At 41.4% G+C, this 23312-nt stretch overlaps 1 pseudogene; it reads right to left on the bottom strand.

The window, feature by feature from the left end:
• Nucleotides 1-10177: 10177 nt before the first annotated feature.
• LOC118390790 (tetratricopeptide repeat protein 14-like) lies at nt 10178-17745 on the bottom strand (annotated as a pseudogene).
• Nucleotides 17746-23312: the final 5567 nt, after the last annotated feature.

The raw sequence follows: 23312 nt of genomic DNA, 5'->3' as shown, positions 1-23312 counted from the left end.
CAAATACTGCAGTGAGGAAACATTTGAGACGTGAATGGCCAACATTTCACTCCAAAACGGGAGTTGATTTTCTCATTTCAGCTCAAAAAAGGCCATGTTTTCCAAAATACTTTCAAAATGGCAGACTGATCACATTACCAATATCTGCGCTCTGTAAAATGTGTATGTAAAATGTATATGTATAATGTATGTATATATATCAGAAAAGCTGTAAAAAACAAATTTTTAAAAAGACATCTGTCCTCTGAAGAAGGGGGGTGGTGGATGGGTAAATAATAATATATATATATATATATATATATATATATACACAACCGTTCCAATGTTTGGAGTAACTTAGAAATGTCCTTGTTTTGAAAGAAAAACAATTTTTTTGTCCATTAAAATAACATCAACTTGATCAGAAATACAATACATTATTAATGTTGTAAATTACTATTGTAGCTGGAAATGGCTGATTTCTTATGTAATATCTACATAGGCGTACAGAGGCCCAATATCAGCAACCATCACTCCTGTGTTCCAATGGCACACTGTGTTAGCTAATCCAAGTTTATTTTAAAAGGCTAATTGATCATTAAAAAACTCTTTTCAATTATTTTAGCACAGCTGAAAACTGTTGTTCTGATTAAAGAAGCAGTAAAAATGGCCTTCTATAGACTAGTTGAGTAACTGGAGCATCAGCATTTGTAGGTTCGATAACAGGCTCAAAATTGCAAGAAACAAAGAACTTTCTTCTGAAACTCGTCAGTCTATTCTTGTTCTGAGAAATTAAGGTTGTTTCATGCGAGAAATTGCCAAGAAACTGAAGATCTCGTACAACGCTGTGTACAACTCCCTTCACAGAACAACACAAACTGGCCCTAACCAGAGTAGAAAGACGAGTGGGAGGCACCTGGGAACAACTGAGCAAGAGGACAAGTACATTAGTGTCTAGTTTGACATACAGACGCATCATAAGTCCTCAACTGGCAGCTTCATTAAATTGTACCCGCAAAACACTAGTCTCAACGTCAATCAATCAATCAATCAATCAAATGTATTTATAAAGCCCTTCTCATATCAGCTGATGTCACAAAGTGCTGTACAGAAACCCAGCCTAAAACCCCAAACAGCAAGCAATTCAGGTGCAGAAGCACGGTGGCTAGGAAAAACTCCCTAGAACCTAGAGAGGAACCAGGCTATGAGGGGTGGCCAGTCCTCTCCTGGCTATGCTGGGTGGAGATTATAACAGAACATGGTCAAGATGTTCAAATGTTCATAGACACTGTGGCCCCGTCTGACGATACCCCCAGACAGGGCCAAACAGGCAGGATATAACCCCAACCACTTTGCCAAAGCACAGCCCCCACACTAGAGGGATATCTTCAACCACCAACCTACTATCCTGAGACAAGGCCGAGTATAGCCCACAAAGATCTACACCACGGCACAACTCAAGGGGGGACGCCAACCAGGACAGGAAGATCACAACAGTGTCTCAACCCACTCAAGTGACGCACCCCTCCTTGGGACGGCATGGAAGAGCACCAGTAAGCCAGTGACTCAGCTGCTGTAATGGGGTTAGAGGCAGAGAATCCCAGTGGAGAGAGAGGAACTGGCAAGGCAGAGACAGCAAGGGCAGTTTGTTGCTCCAGTGCCTTTCCTTTCACCTTCACACTCCTTGGCCAGACTACATTCAATCATAGGACCTACTGAAGAGATGAGTCTTCAATAAAGACTTAAAAGGTTGAGACCAAGTCTACGTCTCTCACAGGGGTAGGCAGACCATTCCATACAAATTAAGCTCTATATGAGAAAGCCCTACCTCCAGCGGTTTGCTTATAAATTCTAGGGACAGTAAGGAGGCCTGTGTCTTGTGACCATAGCGTACGTGTAGCTATGTACGGCAGGACCAAATCTGAAAGATAGGTAGGAGCAAGCCCATGTAATGCTTTGTAGGTTAGCAGTAAAACCTTGAAATCAGCCCTTGCCTTAACAGGAAGCCAGTGTAGAGAGGCTAGCACTGGAGTAATATGATCAAATGTTTTGGTTCTAGTCAAGACTCAGTGCGAGACACTGTGGCTGGTAGGCCTCTCCAGCCACGCATACACACCAGTAAAATAACGATTTAATCAATTTTAGAATACGGCTGTAATGTAACAAAATGTGGAAAAAGTTTCAGAATGCACTGTGTATATACAGTATATACAAAGGTATGTGGACACCCCTTTAAATTAGTGGATTTGGCTATTTCAGCCACACCCGTTGCTGACAGGTGTGTAGAATCGAGCACACAGCAATGCAATCTCCATAAATAAACATTGGTAGTAGAACAAATAAGAATTTGTTCTTAACTGACTTACCTAGTAAAATAAAGGTAAAAAATAAACATAAATAAAAATGAAGACCTTTCCAAGCTGTTATTGTGAAGTGGAAACGTCTAGGAGCAACAACGGCTCAGCCACGAAGTGGTAGGCCACACAAGCTCACAGAATGGGACCACCGAGTGCTGAAGTGTGTAACGTGTAAACACAGTCTATCCTTGGTGGCAACGCTCACTACAGAGTTCCAAAATGCCTCTGGAAACAACGTCAGCAGCATAACTGTTTGTCGGAAGCCTCATGAAATGGGTTTCCATGGCCGAGGAGCCGCACACAAGCCTAAGAACACCATGCAATGCCAAGCATCGGCCTCCATGCGCAATGTAAAGCTCGCAGCCATTGGACTCTGGAGCAATGGAAACGCGTTGTCTGGAGTGATGAATCAAGCTTCACCATCTGGCAGTTCGACGGATGAATCTGGGTTTTGCAGATGCCAGGAGAACACTACCTGCCCGAATACATAATGCCAACTGTAAAGATTGGTGGAGGAGGAATAGCGGTCTGGGGCTATTTTTCATGGTTCAGGCTAGACCCCTTAGTTTCATTGAAGGGAAATCTTAATGCTACACCATACAGTGCATTCGGAAAGTATTCAAACCCCTTCACTTTTCCACATTTTGTTGCATTACAGCCTTATTCTAAAATGTATTACATTTTTTCCCTCATCAATCTACACACACCCCATAATGATACAGCAGAAACAGGTTTTTCAAATTTTGCAAATGTATTATTATTATTATTTTGAAATATTTACAAAAGTATTCAGACCCTTTACTCAGTTGAAGCACCTTTGGCAGCCAATACACCCTTGTGTCTTCACCATAGGGATGGTGTCAGGTTTCCTCCAGTCGTGACGCTTGGCATTCAGGCCAAAGAGTTCAATCGTGGTTTTATCATACCAGATAATCTGTGAGCCAGGCCAAAACGCACAACATCAGTGCCCGACCTCACTAATGCTCTTGTGGCAGAATGGAAGAAAGTCCCTGCCGAAATGTTCCAACATATAGTGGAAAGTCTTCCCAAAAGAGTGGAGGCTGTTACAGCAACAAAGTGGGGACCAATTCCATAGTAATGCCCATGATTTTAGAATGAGATCGTCGACAAGCAGGTGTCCACATACACTACATGACCAAAAGTATGTTTGGGATGCTATTGGAAACATTTGTAACACATATGGTAAAAAGCATTCATTGTCACACTTCTGCAATTACAGACTGCCATGTTGTTATATATATATATATATATATATATATATATATATATTTTTTTTTTTTAAAAACCTATGTATTTTTACAATGAATTTCAATACATTGCATTCATTGTCACACTTCTGCAATTATAGACGGCCATGTTGTTATATATACATATATATATATATATTTATATATATCTATGTATTTTTACAATGAATTTCAATACATATTACAGCATAATTGCATATGTAATTACACTGTAATAAGGACCCAGTGAAATGAAGTGTTATACAAAACTCTTCGGCGAAGGACTCAGGTTGGATACACATAGCCACCTTTCATCGAGGATAGTTAACGAGGAGGGGTGGACACTCTTCCGTTTGCCTACTAATGAATTGACATCTCCTCGACCACTTATTAGTTTCCGGGTCACAGCTTAGAGAGGGTGGAGAACGCCCTTACAAAAAAAGATTGCAGTCGACTGTGGTATTTTGGATGCAGTAATTGCAGAATAACTGCAGTTGAACTTCAGTTATACTGCACTCTAGTAAGACAAAATGTTTTTTGGACACAGTATTTGCAGCATACTGCAGTTATATTGCACTTTAACTGCAGTGTAATGCAGTTAAAGGCAGACTTTTACCCAAATGACAAAAGGCCTTAGACTCATCCAAGGACTTAAGGTCCTTCAGACAAAAAGGCTTAATCTGTTTATTCCCAAGGGAAACAGAGAGTTTAGTAAATCAAATGACCTGAGAGGAACAATGAATAAATGCAAAATATAAGCATGCCCAAGCCCAATGAAGAAACGTCAGCTGACTGTCTATCAAACTAATTATCCCAAAAACCTTTGCTAGTTTTTGTCAGTTGATGCAAGACAAGACGGGCCTTTACTCTTCGGCTGTGCAAGCAGTACACATTTGGAGAGCGGTGGGGGCAATGCATTACCGCCATGGACCATGGCACTACATTAGCAGAGAGCCTATGAATGTGCTCACTAATGTGATGCAATGAAAAGGTCTTTGTGAGTTTCTGTGGGGAAATGAACCAGAGTTCTTGTCATGCATACACTACAAACTGGTCTCAGAGTGTTTCGTATTATTCTGAACGTAAATCCAAGACACTCCATCAGGGCCCGTCCTTGCCGTTCTGCCGCCATAGGCAAGACCAGAAAATACCGCCCTCTGCAAAACTGGAATACTCTCATTAAGCAAAAATTATGGAGAAAAAACATGTATTTTCCAGACGTTGAAAAAAAAATCTGGTTCTTTTCAGTTCTGAATGAAAGTTGAAAATACTTATTTCCGGATAATGAAAATACATATTTTACAGACGTTGAATTTTGAATTGTTTTTACGGATGTTGAAATCAGGCTCTGAATGAAAGTTGAAAATAAGTCATTTATAGACGTCTATGTTTGGCCCAAATCAAGGCTGGCCCAGACCGGACAAGATCTGAACCAAACACAGTTCTGGACCGGATCAAAAATCAAGGCCGGTCAGGAACTGCACCAAAAAAAGACGTCCAAAAGGAGTCGACACCAGTCCATGCTTACTGGGGTGTAGCCTACAGTGTTGCCTGAAATTGAATTTTATGAACACCCATTTATGTGGTACGCCTACCGTTTGTGAAAAAAGGCCATTGCATTGGCTTTAATAGTCCTGATTCCTGTGAATAATCAATGTGGCTATTTAAGCTCTGAATATCAGCTACCCAACTTTACCAGGAGTTATCGCAAGCCTATTTGCAATGTGTTTACACAATGGGAAATGCAGAAGTATTTTCTTTTTCACTATGATCAGCCTGTCAAAAATTGAGGATACAAACTTGAATCCACTGATCATGTCAGTGGGGTGAAACTCCTGGACAACAGTTGTTATTGTCCATTCCATATATTTTTAGGATATGTTGTTTGTTAACATGACAGAGCATTTTGTATTTTATTGAGTGCCATTTAGGTTAGGCTATTTGATCGGAGAAACCAGCATGATATAAAAAAGTGTCAGTCTCCTTACATTGTCATACCTTTTATTTCCAGCCTGTAGGCTACAGAAAAGGCCACATACTCTTTCTACCATATCCTATATCTGCGACATGATTTATGTTTTTTTTTTTTTTTTACGCAACGTTGGTGGAGCACTGCAGAGATGCGTCTCTCCAACAGCACCCTGGAGAGGTGTTCTGGGAATGGACACGCAAAATATTTTGAGCACCAGCCTTTGACAAAGTGGGCCCTTCTTACCGAAGGGCGGCATCAGTGCTCAACTAAAAAGCCCATATGCCACTGGTTGAGAGAAATTGTCATTGATTTGGGCATAATTATGTGAGGTTTTATGTGTTGTTGTTGGTGGTCTTGGTCAGTTTAAATCAGAAAATGCTGCTCTCGTCAATCTAGTGCCATAGGCCTAATCCTGCCTAATGAGCGGGTCGGCAGTGCACTCCATTTAGTATGAGATTGTTTTGTATTGTATGTATTATTTTGTGGATGTCCATCAACCATTTCCTATGACAGCGTAGCCTAGTGGTTAGAGCGTTGGACTAGTAACCAGAAGGTTGCAAGTTCAAACCCCCGAGCTGACAAGGTACAAATCTGTCGTTCTGCCCCTGAACAGGCAGTTAACCCACTGTTCCCAGGCCGTCATTGAAAATAAGAATATGTTCTTAACTGACTTGCCTGGTTAAATAAAGGTAAAATAAAAAAATTACGAATTTGCAAAACGTATATGTTATGAATTTCAAATTGGTTGTGGCTAATGTTAGCTAGGCCAGTGTTAGTGTTAGGAGTTAGTTTAAAGGGTTAGGGTTAGTTAATATGCTAAGTAGTTGCAAAGTAGCTAAAAAGTAGTAAATAGCTGCAAAGTCGCTAATTAGCTAGAATGTTAAAGTTGTGTGTGATGAGATTGGAAAAAGGCAACCTTTAGGTTGCTTGACGTTCGCGTTATACGCCCACCAGTGGAGGTTCCTCAGAAGAGGAAGGGGATCATCATCCTCCTCAGTGAATTTCATAAAAATAAAAATTGGAAAACATTTTTTAAGTCATCCTTTTTTAGATAAAACTATACTAAATATATTTGTATGTCACCAAATAATTGATTAAAACAATGTTTTGCAATGAAGATTTACAGTAGCCTCAACAGCTCTCTGTACTGTAGCACCATGGTGTTGCCGGAGGACAGCTAGCTTCCGTCCTCCTCTGGGTACATTGACTTCAATACAAAACTTACACAGTAAGTATAACAACTTCTGAAGGACGTCCTCCAACCTGTCAGAGCTTTTGCAGCATGAACTGACATGTTGTCCACCCAATCAAAGGATCAGAGAATGAATCTAGTACTGAAAGCATAATATACAGCTAGCTAGCACTGCAGTGCATAAAATGTGCTGAGTAGTTGACTCAAAGAGAGAGAAAGACAATAGTTGAACAGTTTTGAACAAATTAATTAAAAAATGAAGGAAAAGCAAGAGAGAGGGTAATTTTTTTCCCCTTTCAGTTTCACTTACTTAGCCAGCAAATGCAGCTAGCTAGTTTAGCCTACTCAAACAGAGGAATGCTATGTTAGCTAGCTGACTATATCCAACACAAACAGTGGTACTCTTCCAAGTCAAGGTAAGCGTTTGGTTTGACTAATTTATTGCCACCGGGGCCTGCCGGTGTAACTGCTAAACTGCTTACTGACTATACACTACAACATTACTGCATGATTGTAGCGGGTTTACGAACGCGTTAGTTCAATTAGCTATGTTGACTATGACGTTACTTTAGCCAATATGGTGACAACATGTGGTCGGTTATGATATGGTTTGGCTTGGAAAGGTCCACAAACGAAGGAAGTCCACAAATGAAGGAATACAACTTGGCTTCTATGAAAGTGAACTGTTTACACATGATCAGGGGTGTATTCATTGAGCCGATTCTTTGAAAACCATGTCTTAAAAGGACGCAAACGGAACAAAACAGGGATAAACATACCTGAATTTGGCCAATAGAAACTTGTTTGCAACTGTTGGACTAATGATTACACACTAGATCAGCTAGATGAAGGCAAGAGTGTGCAAACCTACTACGTTGTAAATGTTCATTCATAGGCATAGGGAAAATTCAAGTCTCATGTAAGTAGCCTAAACCTATCGATGTTACGTTGAATAGAGTAAATGGAATATGAATGACTGTCATCCAATGTGCTGTAATAGAAATAAGGCCATGCACATTAACATTTGTTTTTGTCCTCCCTCTTCATAAACTGCACCGGCCGCTAGAGAGACATGTTTTTACCTTCCCACTGACGCCCACCCATCCAACCTCTTTCCGTTTTTGCCTTAAGAAACCTTCTGTCTTATGTAACCATACCAAATGTAACATATAATACTAATTTTAGTGTCCCGGATATACATTTACTATGTTATGTCTAGTCTATGAGAGCATGCACATCTCCAGCATCTTAAATGCCGCTAGACATGCTTTTACCTAACCCCCACTGTGAATGGAACAATGGAGTGCTAGGTGGAATTTCATTTTAATTTGAACATAGCCCATTGATTGGCACAATGCCCACTCCTCACACTATGATGTCTCCCCCTACCTCAATCTTTTTGCTTAGAATGCAATATTGCCATTGTGGGACCCAGAGAATGAGTTGACAGTGTACAATCAAGGTTACTGCTATCAAAAGGTTCATGACTATTATGACTTTTTAAGACCCCGATGTGACCCAATGTTTTCAGATAACAAATGTTAAGTGAATTAAGTTGTTAAAATATTACGTTCTCTGGTGAACTGAAATGGAGAAAAGCTTACCTTTGTCATCACTAGAAGACATATTACTCTCATAAAATCTAATTTTCAATCTATTTGTACTATTAAGAGACAAGTGTAGTGTGAAGTAAATATAAATGTCATAACTGTGGAGGACAGAGGGAAAATTATACTAAAATAATTGGGTAGACTATCGAGTTTTTTCACGATATTTATAACTGGCCACAAAGTACTTAAAAAAAACTGTGTGCAGAGCTAGTGTTGTACTGCCCTCCAGTGGAAAGTATCAAAAGTGCATATTTTCAGTTGAGCTCGCCACTGGGTCATATTACACTGAACAAAAATATAAACGCAACATGCAACAATTTCAAAGATTTCACTGAGTTACAGTTCATATAAGGAAATCAGTCAATTGAAATTAATTAATTAGGTCCTAATCTATGGATTTCACATGACTGAGACTACAGATACACTTCTTTTGGGGCTCCCGAGTGGCGCAGCAATCTAAGGGACTGCGTCTCAGTGCAAGAGGTGTCACTACAGAACCTGGTTCAATTCCAGGCTGTATCACAATCGGACGTGATTGGGAGTCACATAGGGCCGTGCACAATTGGCCCAGCGTCGTCCAGGTTAGGCTGTACTTGTAGATAAGAATTTGTTCTTAACTGACTTGCCTAGTTTAATAAAGGTAAAATAAAAATACCTTTTAAAAATGTAGGGGTGTGGATCAGAAAACCAGTCAGTATCTGGTGTGACCACCATTTACCACATGCAGCGTGAGAAATCTACTTAATATAGTGTTGATTGTGGCCTGTGGAATGTTGTCCCACTCCTCTTTAATGAGCAAAGTTGCTGGATATTGGTGGGAACACGGGGTCATACACGTCGATCCAGACAGCATTCCAAACATGCTCAATGGGTGACATGTCTGGTGAGTATGCAGGTCATGGAAGAACTGGGACATTTTCAGCTTCCAGGAATTGTGTACAGACCATTGCGACATGGGGCCATGCATTATCATGCTGAAACATGAAGTGATGGCAGCAAATGAATGGCACAGGATATCATCAAGGTCTCTCTTTGTATTCAAATTGCCATCAATAAAATGCAATTGTGTTCTTTATCCGTAGCGTGTGCCTGACCATTCCATAACCCCACCACGAGACACTCTGTTGACATTTACATCAGCAAACCGCTTGCCCACATGACACGATACACGCCCGGTACAGTTGAAACCAGAATTCATCCATGAAGAGCACACTTCTCCAGCTTGCCAGGGGCCATCGAAGGTGAGCATTTGCTCAGTGATGTTGGTTACGACACCAAACTGCAGTCAGGTCAAGACCCTGGTGAGGACGACGAGCAAGCAGATGAACTTCCCTGAGACAGCTTCTGACAGTTTGTGCAGAAATTCTTTATGTTGTGAAAACACACAATTTCATCAGCAGTCCAGGTGGCTGGTCTCAGACGATCCCGTAGGTGAAGAAGTCAGACGTGGAGGTCCTGGGCTAGCATGGTAACATGTGGTCTGCGGTTGTATGTACAGCAAAATTCCCCAAAACAACATTGAAGGCGGTTTATGGTAGAGAAATTAACATTCAATTATTTTGCAAAAGCTCTGGTGGACATTCCTGCAGTCAGCATACCAATTGCACACTTCCTCAAAACTTGAGACATCTGTGGCATTGTGTTGTGACAAAACTGCACATTTTAGAGGGGCATTTTATTGTTCCCAGCACAAGATGCACCTTTGTAATGATCATGCTGTTAAATCAGCTTCATGATATGCCACACCTGTCCGGTGAATGGATTATATTGGAAAAGGAGAAATGCTCACTAACAGGGATGCAAACAATACATTTGAGAGAAATAAGCTTTTTGTGCATATGGAACATTTCTGGGATCTTTTATTTCAGCTCATGAAACAAGACCAACACTTCACATGTTGCGTTTATACATCTGTATTTCATACAATCATCAGGTAAAAACATGCAAATGGTCACGTGAGATGAAATGTTTTCAAGTGTAGGATTATTAGCACACTGCATGCATAAAATGTGATTCTAATAAAAGGAGTGCACTTAAGGCAAAGATAAATAACTGGAATGACATGACCACCACAGAGTAAACAGTGCATAACATGATTAGAGTTAAAGGGATCAGTTTAAGACATTAGTACATTTAAGAGCGATAGATTTGACGGACTAAAGAGCTGTGCCTGTGAATTAGTGAGTAATCCCTTGTAACAAGATGAACTAAAAACATGTCTAACTGATGTGCAGCATAGTGATTGAAGACGTTGAAGTTAAGCTGTAAATAAGCCACTTTGGCTGTTGACATGAAAGTTGTGCTCTTTGCAAGGATGCTGTGTCCAGTTATTAAATCATGCAATTTAACTTAAATTAGCTTACCAATATGCCATTGGGTCTGAGTTAGTCTCAACACTGAAGTGAGATACAAGAAATGTAACAGTAAGATCCATACAAAGCTATAGACCCTTTTCTGCGTTTGCAAACATTGCAGCACAAGTGCGATGCATGCAAGTTGGTGGAAGTCCAAGTAGAAACTTCAACAAAAAGATTCTCTCTATTTACATGTAGTTTATGAGTGCATTTCACACTACTTTTGTATTATCATTGGATTAAGGCTCATATGAATGTCCTGCTTAATATGTTTGTGTCATCGCAAATCAACTGCATTTTACTTTAAAAAAGCACTTCAACCAGTAAAATGGCTCTTTGGCTAGCTTTTGCTACAACTGGAATCAATGAGCGTTAGCATTCTAGCTAACAAACTGCTGCATCAAAAAATTATTTTGCAACGATCACAACCAAATATAATCATAGCCACTGTTTAAGCAAGAACCAGAACATAATTGTAAGGGTATGAGAACACAAGTTATTTTTGTTTAGAAGTAATAAAAACAAAGCTAGGCTGTTGAATGGGCACAGACAGCGATGGCTTTCTTTCTGCCGCCAAGAGTTGCGCGCATCTGTGCATTACGTCAGTGTGTCATGTACTGAAAAAGGGTCTATAGAACAGCATTAGCACACATTTTTATAAGCAAATATCTTGTTCGAAGTTGGATTTACACAAAATAACCACATTAATGCTTAAACCAAACAAATCAGGCTTGGAAATTTTGGCCAAAGTTCACAGCCAATTTATTGAAACGGATTCATATTGAAATTTCAGTCATTGAATGACATCTTCCAATCTACTACTCAAATAGAATACAAAAATGCTCAATATATCTAATTTGTGAGTTTCCCGATACTTAATACAGAGTTTACTGTACTTAGTTAAAGTTAGTTAAATTAGTTAAAGGTAGACTATATCTGCGGTGCTGCTCCTAACACCGTTATTTCACTGTGTCTACCTTTAATTGAAGCTAAATCATTTTCAAACTGCATGCCGACAGCAGATATCTTAACAGGTCTTTCATTTGCTTTCTTTCCTTTCACAGAAAAAACAATTTGATATGATATGTAAGGCAGTGTAATTATCACAAAAACAGTAAAAATTTCAGAGCACATTTTTTTGATATCACCAATGCAAAATTGACAGCATTGGACACTAGAAATTTGTCCAACACTATAATAGCAATAGTTGATTTGTTTATAGTTATGAAATAAGATGGTTAAAGCATCTCGGAAAAGCTGAATTCATTTTTTCGGCTTGAAGCATTTCTCCTCAAACTGAGCCATTTGGCTGAAGATATCTAGGAGATTAGTTGACAGCTCTTTACTTCCTCCTGCAGATCCCTTACCATTCAGGGAGGCATCAGTGGAATACCTGTTATCCCTGCCATCAGACCTTCGGGTGGCCTTATTTTTCTCATCTCCTTGTTCTGTGCTACCATACCTCCCACTATCTGATCGTCTGTAACTGGATATGTGGGACTGTGACGCGAGGTCGTTGGCGCACCAGTCAGATTTGCAGGAATGCTCTGAGCTGGCAGATGAAGACATTCTTCTGTGTTTGGCTTTCTCCAATGAGCTGAGAACTTCTTGTGGGATACTTTGATCCTCCTGGCCCTGGTTCTTCCAATGCCCCCCAGAGGCTTCCCTCTCATTCACTTCCTCATCACTGGTCTTGTCATCATGGACACCTTTCCCCTTGCTGCTCTCAGTACGCTGAGGAGAGCTGTCAACAGGGTCATCGTCAAACCTACCTCTGCTGTTGTCGGACACGAATGATAAAGAGTGATGATTGCTGTGGGGCTGACTATGCTCTTCAGTCCTATCTGGCCCCTCAAACAGCCTGACCAAGCTACATTTCTGATCCAGGAAGGAGGTGGTGGTGTTGGTTGGGGCAGGGTACCATTCCTCAGACACACTCCTGTTGTCCCTGGATGAAACCCTCCGTTTGCGTTTCTCCCCTCGAGATGACCGTCTGTGTTTGCTCTTCTTTTTCTTTGACTTCCTGCACCATGAGGAGGAGGAGTGGTCGGACGAAGAGGTGGAAGACAATGACGTTGATGAAGAGGAAGATATCTTCCATTTCTTTTTCATTCTAGAGGGAGTTATAGCACAGAAACTATGTAGCCACAAAATCAAAATTAGATTCCAGTTGTAAGGTTTTTTGTTCCACCAATAGACACTCAAGGCAGTCGGGTAGAGTCAAAGGGCAGGGTCCCAGATTGCAGACACGCACATAACAAAACACTTCATCAGTATTACAAGGCTCCCTGTGTGTTATGCCAAAAACACAAAAATGACTGAACATTTAACTGGCCCCTTTTCAAATGTTCATGTTCAAATATGTCAAGTAAACAGATAAAGTATCAGTTAAATGAGGGTGTTAAAACAGTCAGAAACAGACTTTCCAATCGAAGCATAGCTTCTTAAATGGGAAACAAGTGGAATAGTTGGCATAACCCATGGAATATACCAGCTAACCTGGATAAGTAGCTCTATTTTTCTCAATACTTCCTTGGCATTCGGGAAGGCCAGAGCTTTTCTGTAGAGGCCCTCAGCTGTAATTAACTTTTCTTCCGCCTCCAGTCTAACAGAAAGAAACAAGTATTTTAGAGGAGTGGTTTTCACTTAAACACAGGATAATAAAGGACGAGGGAAAACATTCCTACTTACTGGCCACCTCGCTCCAGCAGGGTCTGGCATAGGTATTTCTTAGCATTTCTGTGGGCTGGGCAGCTTTCCAATGCCAGCTCAAAGTCTGTTATTGCCTTCAGCAAACTCCCTTTGTTGGCATACCTGGGAGAAGTCAACTGGCAGGTTTATATTAACTGCATGTAGGACAACTACATTTTATGTTAGAATTAAAAACATTTAAAAAAAAACCTGTGTTTAAACAGAAATACCTAGCAAGAGTGTAGGCTGGGAGTGCTGACTACTACGCCACAACATTATCAATAAAATCAGATGGATACTCACAGTGCACCACGTGCCACAACGGCTTCCACATGGTTAGTGTCAATATTTAAGGCCTTATATTCATTCATTGCTTCGACGTGGCGACCAGACTTGAAGTGGTCCACACCAACCCTCACACTGTAACCCAGACATAACGTATATTGACAAAAACAAAGCACGATCAGGAGCAGTTCATGCATTCTGTAAATAGGGTAGCACAGATCTAGTCACTGGCTCCTCTGTTTTTCTCCAATATGCAATGGGAGTTAAAATGTCAGGCATACCATTTAAGAGCCCAGGACGCATACTGCTTCTTTTTGGATAATTGTGGCAAAGTCCTCCTCAAGGAAATGTTTGCTGTAAAGGAGAGTCCCAAAATACAGTCAAGTGCTGATAAAAGGGGTATAATTTTCTGGCAAGCGTGTCTGCTGAAGAGTGACAAAACAACATGTTTGTCTTCTCACCTCTGTCGTCCTCTCATGAGTGAGGGAGGCTGTGTGTCACTGATCCCAATCTTCCCCAGGAGATACTCCACACTAGAGAGTATCCAATAATCCTCTACAACCCTCTCGGTAGGTTTCAGTGTTGTCGTTGGCAACGCTCACACTGCGACTGGGTAAAACAGTACAATGAGCAAAGACAGCCTGAGTTCAAGCTGAACTCATTTTTACCATATGTTTTCTGCCAACTAGAATATGTCTGTCTTACCTGTATTGAAGTGGAAGATCATCTCTACTAAACACTCCGAGCTTTAGGCTCATCAGGTTTGGGGCGCGGGAGGTGGGCTGAAGTGAAATGGTTATCTTCTCATGGTATCGGTCAATATCCTTCACTCCAGCTAGGGCACAGCACATGGTATATGGGTCAGTTTGTTGACTTATCACAAAACTGCACTGTGAGCATGTTTACATTTACAACACAGTTCGCTAGTGCAGTGTGCATTCACCTCTTATTAAATAGCAGATCATCATGATTGCTACTGGAAGGTACATCTCTAAGGGGACACAGGGCCTGAGGAGAGAAAGAAAGCAGAGAAAGAGGTTAACATGTGCTCCTATTTCTTCAATAAAAAACACTGACCACCAGGCCAAAGCCACAAGCCTTACCGTGAGCTCCAGATCTCTCTAGCCCACCTGCCATGCAGATAGATCACTGTTACAAAGAAGCCAAAATCCCTGATGGAGTTGATCCTGCCTATCACAATATCCCCTTGCTCCATGTCCCTGTACAACAAATTCCTCCGCTCCTCAAATAACACCTCCATGAACTGCTCCAGAGGGGGCATGATGGCATAGGGTTCTAGGAAAAGGATATTAGGCCAAATTCAGTACAATATGTTAATTTACCTGTGTATTTGACAGTAACAACTACCTTCTCCTTCCTCCAACACATCCTCCACTGTTGCACTGGATTTCCATGATGTTGAAAATAGGATGTCTGCTTTTCTAGCAATAAACTGCTCCACTAAAGCATTGTCCTCCCCTCCATACTTTCTGCAAAACATGGATATTAATGATCATGTACACATTTTCCATTGACAGTGTTGCCAACTTGAGGTTCCATTAGCTGAATCACTGTACTGTTCATGTCAAATTACCTTTGATAGCTGGCCTTAGACAAGTCCAGTTCAATAGCTTTGAAATCTAGATTTTCACTTTGTTCACATTTGAGATGGGTAAACAGGCTTTGTCCATGGTGAGACAAAGTCTTCCTCAATAAATCTCTATCCATTTTCAGTTATTGGCATCAGAATTCCGCCTGATTAGCTAGTATGAACAACATCCTGTAACAGAAGAAAAACATGGCATAACAGCTTACTACAGTAGCAGCTAGCCCAATAGTGGACTAAAAGAGCCTAGCATTACTCCATATAGTCCAAAGGACCAGACGTTCTGTTTAAATAAAATGTGAGATGGCTCTAGATGCCAAAACAGCCTAATCAGGGATGGGCAACTCCAGTCCTCTGGGGCTGGAGTCACACTTTCCCCCCTAGCAAACACAACCGATTAAACAAATTGCATTCTCAACTGAAAATCATGTTGGTTATTGGAGTCAGGTGTATTAGCTGGGGCTGGGCCAAAAGTGTGACACCAATCAGGCCCTCGAGGACTGGAGTTGCCCATCCCTGCGCCAAATACTCTAGCTAAACGTGAATTGATTCTCAATTGTGGTGCGGTTCTAGAAACATACACCGCTATACTTTCATATCGCATCAAAATAAACCACTCAGTAAACAAGCGCTGTAACATGGAAATATAGCCGTGTGGGAACCCTAACCTATAAAAGGTGTGTATCAATTTAACTTTATTTTTGAAAATGATTTCTCACTGATATGAAATAAGGTCCTTATGCTTCCAAAACCGTGCCGTACACAAGCGATGCATGTCAATGTTCAGTCGGGGTGAAACTCTTCCGTACAGAAGACACCTTCATCCAACAATGACATGTGTAATGGAACAGTCATGATCAAGACCTAAACTACACCGAACAAAAATATAAACGAAAAGTTAGATTTTACTGAGTTAGTTTATATAAGGAAATCCGTTACTGAACGAAAATATAAACGCAATATGCAACAATTTCAAAGATTTTACTTTGTTATAGTTCATAAAAGGAAATCAGTCAATTGAAATAAGTTCATTGGGCCCTAATCTATGGATTTCACTTGACTTTTATTTCAGCTCATTAAACATGGGACGAAGACTTTACATGTTGCTTTTATTTTTTTTGCTCAGTAGCAAGATGACGAAGAAATAATTGAATTCACTCTCCATATCCCCATACTACCAGTGCCGGGGGGTAGTTAGCTAAATTAGCTGGTCTAGCTAGCTAGACTACATACAACTACATATAGCCATATTTATGTAAAAATAGAAGGGGTTTTACATTCAGATATCTATTTTACCTTGACTGTTAAACCTCTTCTCTTTTTAGTCGTAGATATGGCTACTTCAAAGAAAGCTACAGCGTTACAACCAGCCATCGAAAGCTAGTTTTACCAGAAAACAGCACGTCAGGACAGGAGTTGGCGAGCAAGTTAGTCTGGCGCCTGCCTACTTGTTATGCGCCACGACTCGCATTTGTAACTTGTTAGCAAACATGTAACATCGCCAATGTAAATCATTTTACTAGCTAGCCATGTAACATAATTGACAAGGGTTGAAATTGAAAAGCATCCACGGTCATAATCCTAACCAATCTCACAAAATTATAGGCATTTTGCAAAATAGGATTCCAAACAGATGTAAATAATTATTGGCTAGCTAAGTTTACCTAGCTAACAGTGAGGAGAAACAATAATTCAACCATTTACTGTTGTAAATCTCAAACCGATAAACTGGTTTTAATATAAAACATATTTGCCTAAGTATGTCTGATAGACATGGCTGTAGCTAGATACTGTCTGCCTACTTACCTGGGTACATTTGCGCGGTCTGGTCGTTGTGCAAATGTTGAGGGTTATGCCATATTTATTTATATTAGGCTAGATACAGTTCTAAATGTAATCTCTGTACAGATGTATGCACATACTACTTCCGGCGCCGACAGAGAAGGCCACCTCGCTTCGCGTTCCTAGGAAACTATGCAGTATTTTGTTTTTTTACATGTTATTTCTTACATTGGTACCCCAGGTAATCTTAGGTTTTATTACATACAGTTGGGAGGAACGACTAAATATAAGAGCAACTCACCATCATTACGACCAGGAATATGACTTTCCCCGAAGCGGATCCTGTGTTCTGCCTTCCACCCAGGACAACGGATTGGATGCCAGCCGTCGACCCAAAACAACGACGTCGTAAAAGAGGCAAACGAGGCGGTCTTCTGGTCAGGTTCCGGAGACGGGCACATCGCACACCACTCCCTAGCATACTACTCGCCAATGTCCAGTCTCTTGACAACAAGGTTGATGAAATCTGAGCATGGGTAGCATTCCAGAGAGACATCAGAGACTGTAACGTTCTTTGCTTCACGGAAACATGGCTCACTCGAGAGACGCTAACGGCGTCGGTGCAGCCAGCTGGTTTCTTCATGCATCAGGCTGATAGAAACAAGCATCTTTCTGGTAAGAAGAGGGGCGGGGGGGTATGCCATATGATTAACGAGGCGTGGTGTGATTATAACAACATACAGGAACTCAAGTCCTTCTGTTCACCTGACTTAGAATTCCTCACAATCAAATGTCGACCGCATTACCTACCAAGGGAATTCTCTTCGATTATAATCACAGCCGTATATATTTCCCCCCAAGCAGACACATTGATGGCCCTGAACAAACTTTATTTGTCTCTATGCAAACTGGAAACCACATATCCCGAGGCTGCCTTCATTGTAGCTGGGGATTTTAACAAGATAAATCTGAAAACAAGACTCCCTAAATTGAATCAGCATATCGATTGCGCCACCAGGGCTGGTAAAACCCTGGATCATTGTTATTCTAACTTCCACGACGCATATAAGGCCCTCCTCCGCCCTCCTTTCGGAAAAGCTGACCACGACTCCATTTTGTTGCTCCCTGCTTACAGACAGAAACTAAAACAAGAAGCTCCCGCGCTCAGGTCTGTTCAACGCTGGTCCGACCAATCTGATTCCACGCTTCAAGACTGCTTCGATCACGTGGATTGGGATATGTTCCATATTGCGTCCAACAACAACATTGACAAAAACGCTGATTCGCTGAGCGAGTTCATTAGAAAGTGCATTGACAATGTCGTACCCATAGCAACGATTAAAACATTCGCAAACCAGAAACCGTGGATTGATGGCAGCATTCTTGTGAAACTGAAAGCACGATCCACTGCTTTTAACCAGGGCAAGGTGACCGGAAACATGACTGAATACAAATAGTGTAGCTATTCCCTCCGCAAGGCAATCAAACAAGCTAAGCGCCAGTATAGAGTCGAAGTAGAGTCGAATTCAACGGCCCAGACACAAGAGGTATGTGGCAGGGTCTACAGTCAATCACAGATTACAAAAAGAAAACCAGCCCCGTTGCGGACCAGGATGTCTTGCTCCCAGACAGAATAAATAACTTTTTTGCCCGCTTTGAGGACAATACAGTGCCACTGACACGGCCCGTAACCAACACCTGCGGACTCTCCTTCACTGCAACCGATGTGAGTAAAACATTTAAACGTGTTAACCCTCACAAAGCTGCAAGACCAGACGGCATCCCCAGACGCGTCCTCATTGCATGCGCAGACCAGCTGGCTGGTGTTTCCGGACATATTCAATCAATCCTTATCCCAGTCTGCTGTTCCCACATGCTTCAAGAGGGCCACCATTGTCCCTGTTCCCAAGAAAGCTAAGGTAACTGAGCTAAACGACTACCGCCCCGTAGCACTCACTTCCATCATCATGAAGTGCTTTGAGAGACTAGTCAAGGACCATATCACCTGCACCCTACCACCCTAGACCCACTCCAATTTGCCCTGGGTTTCGACCCCGCCCTTTGCAACTGGTACTGGACTTCCTGACGGGCCGCCTCCTAGGTGGTGAGGGTAGGTAACAACATCACCACCACGCTGATCCTCAACACTAGGGCCCCACAAGGGTGCGTTCTGAGCCCTCTCCTGTACTCCCTGTTCACCCACGACTGTGTGGCCATGCACGCCTCCAACTCAATCAAGTTTGCGTACGACACTACATTGGCAGGCTTGATTACCAACAACGACGAGACGGCCTACAGGGAGGAGGTGAGGGCCCTCGGAGTGTGGTGTCAGGAAAATAACCTCCCACTCAACGTCAACAAAACAAAGGAGATGATTGTGGACTTCAGGAAACAGCAGAGGGAGCACCCCCCCTATCCACACCGACGGGACACTACTGGAGAGGGCAGTAAGTTTTAAGTTCCTCAGCGTACACATCACGGACAAACTGAATTGGTCCACCCACACAGACAGCGTCATGAAGAAGGCGCAGCAGCGCCTCTTCAACCTCAGGAGGCTGAAGAAATTCGGCTTGTCACCAAAAGCACTCACAAACTTCTGCAGATGCACAATCGAGAGTATCCTGTCGGGCTGTATCACCGCCTGGTACGGCAACTGCTCCGCCCACAACTGTAAGGCTCTCCAGAGGGTAGTGAGGTCTGCACAAAGTATCACCGGGGGCAAACTACCTGCCCCCCAGGTCACCAACACCATCCGATGTCACAGAAAGGCCATAAAGATCATCAAGGACAACAACCAACCGAGCCACTGCCTGTTCACCCCGCTATCACCCAGAAGGCGAGGTCAGTACAGGTGCATCAAAGCAGGGACCGAGAGACTGAAAAACAGCTTCTATCTCAAGGCCGTCAGACTGTTAAACAGCCATCACTAACATTGAGTGGCTGCTGCCAACATACTGACTCAACTCCAGCCACTTTAAAAATGGAAATTGATGTAAAATATATCACTAGCCACTTTAAACAATGCTACTTAATACAGTATAATGTTTACATACCCTACATTACTCATCTCATATGTATATGTACATGTATATACTGTACTCTATATCATCTACTACATCTTTATGTAATACATGTATCACTAGCCACTTTAACTATGTCACTTTGTTTACATACCTTACATTACTCATCTCATATGTATATACTGGATACCATCTACTGCATCTTTCCTATGCCGTTCTGTACCATCACTCATTCATATCTTTATGTACATATTCTTTATCACTTTACACTTGTGTGTATAAGGTAGTAGTTTTGGAATTGTTAGGTTAGATTACTCGTTGGTTATTACTGCATTGTGGAAACTAGAGGCACAAGCATTTCGCTACACTCGCATTAACATCTGTTAACCATGTGTATGTGATAAATACATTTGATTTGATGTTTAACTAGTCTACCCTATGTTGATGTTATGCTGGCATAGCTCAAATGTTGTTCACACTGTACAATAGAGTATCATTTATTTGTTTTTGTCTTATAGACAATACCGAGTGGTGCCTGGGCTTCTTCCTGGGGTGGATTCCAGATGGAGAGAAACAGAATTCCTTTGCCTGTGTGTGTTCATTGTAGCAGAGCTGTAATCCCATGACCTGTATCCCTCTCGATGGATTGAACATTTATGCTGGATTTCAAGCAGAAGATGACTCAAAAGGAGCTGAATGGCAGTTTGATCATGACAATACTCCTCCCGCAGCTGTACAAGTATGGCTCCCAAGTGACACAGTGGTTAAAGACACTTCATCTCGGTGCAAGAGGCGTCACTGCAGTACCTGGTTAGAATCCAGCCTGCATCACATCCGGCCATGATTGGGAGTCCCATAGGGCGATGCGTCGGCTGTGTCAGGCCTTCATTGTAAATAAGAATTTGTTCTTAACTGACATGCCTAGTTAAATGAAGGTTAAATAAATAAATACATTCCCAGAACTTTACTTCACTGATCATACTGTATTTTCTTACTGTATGTTTCTTTGGGAACGGAAATTTCATCATGACTACCTCTCCCATCATCTGCTGATCACCAGTTCTCTTAGCTACAGATTGTTAAACCAGATAATGTGATTGAACCATTACTGGGAGTTACAGGATAGGTACTGTTTGGTGTAGCACAGAGAACTTTCAACCAACTTTAGCGACGCTGTCTTCGTCCTTGATTTGTGGAAACAGGAGTCTCATAAAATGTCTTTGTCCAGTTGCAGGAGATCAGTTTGAATTGAAAAAATTCTCCATTATTAAAAATGAATACTTTTTCTGCTTCATGAAGTAATACAACAATATGTATGCCACCATGTTGTCTTTCAAGTCTTCTCTCATTGATCTAGATAGGTCTGTCATCATGACATGCGGCACTTTGGGGTGGACACCCACCTGTCTCGATCAATGAGGGTAAACTTGAAATATAAAACCTGGCGGGGTTGTACAAGGTTGTACAATTATTCTGGGTTATACTTGTATAACCATTGCAGTAAAATGTTAAGACCTTCGCTTCAAACAGTTACACATGTTTCATTACACATTTCATTTATGGATTCTGGCAATGACATTTTAGCTGGAGCTATTGTCGTGAGTTGCATGTTAATGACAGATCGACATCTCAATGCATTTCTAGTCTAAAGTACAATACATTTCACAGTGTGCAGACCTCCACAATCAACATCATACCCCAAATAAGCTATTTTGGATAAGCCTATTAATTACGAGCACCGTTGACCACCTCCCACCCTCTTTTCTGGCGTTTCTTCATGTTCTTCATCAGTAGTGGTTCGTCCTCCGAATGGCACATGTTCAAAGTGGCTGGCCCTTGATAATGTCCTTTACAGACCATTATGTCCTACCAGTACACCAGCAGTATGAGAGAAGTTTGGATGGGATCACTCTCCATGCTCACTCCACGTGGACTCATGTCACACTCATGAGAGAAAAGGCAGTTGATAGCTTTGACTGGATGCTGTGTACAGGTTGCTGGTTCGGACTCAGGTCTCACGGTAGAAGTGGTGAAGGACCATAGTGAACATCATTACTTCAGCCGGTTAGAGGGGGTGAGGTTCACACTGTTCTCGGCCAAATGATCCCTTCCATGCATCTAGATACCATCTGTGGTCACCTTCGCCATAACCTCGAGAGAGGACAGACCAGAAGAACAGTTTAGTTTCGGGCATTTCTGATTCAGGAAATCCAATACAAATTATTCACACATTTTCACTACTACCAATATTCTTAATACAGATTTCCAGAACAAATGTCAATAACAACACACAGTTGAAACCATTTTTACCCTTCTCCATATTGGCTTATAATCCCCTATCATCTTGACGATCTCACTGCAGAGTTACGGGGTCAGGGAGTTAGAGGGCTAATCCTTAGGGAGAAATCCCAGCCATCCAGCAGACCCAATCTGGTGAGATTTGTTATTGAAGCGAGACAAAAAAAGCAAACAAAACAACAGCAATACACATATATCACTCGAGGTGGGGAAAACTTCAATCCATTTGGAGTAACTGTCAACCACTACCAACACATGTATTCCTTTTATAGGCAGGCATGTGAACAAAATCAATTAGCATATTAACCAAAGGGCCCCAGGGGACTAGTAATTCCCCTTTGGACACATGACTCACATTGAGATTCAAGCATCCAAAAAAACATCACTGCCTCTTTAATCAAAATAACAAATACAATTAGAATTACAGCCCTTGACGACTCCATCTTAACTTAGTTGTATCCCATAAGGTAATGGTAAAATAAACTAGAGACAGGTGTCCCTCATTCAGGGGCAGCACTCTTTTCTGTCATTCTCGTGCTTCGAATCACACATAGCACAATTGATAAATTCTAAACGTCTAATTATTAGTGTTTACATAGCCCATTTAAATCTCATCAAATGTCTCTCGTCTTTCTAGTGAGATTGATCAGGCCTCACCAGAAAGTCAGAACAGAGGTCAGTCAGCCCTAGTCATACCGTTTGTTTGTTTCCCTGTACGTCAGACATTATTTAATGATATTTTAAACATTTTGTGTATCAGGTTTACATTGAGTTTTTCATTACATTTATCAAGAGAATTTACATGTTTGCAACCAAAACTCTGACAATAGAAACTTCAGAAAATGTAATTTGTGTACCCTTTAAGTTGCATCCTTTCTGACCCACTAAAACATAAATAAATAAAAAGCACACAATAAAT

This window comes from Oncorhynchus keta, chromosome 1, assembly GCF_023373465.1.
Source record: "Oncorhynchus keta strain PuntledgeMale-10-30-2019 chromosome 1, Oket_V2, whole genome shotgun sequence".
NCBI lineage: Eukaryota > Metazoa > Chordata > Actinopteri > Salmoniformes > Salmonidae > Oncorhynchus > Oncorhynchus keta.
This window is presented reverse-complemented; position numbering and strand designations above follow the sequence as displayed.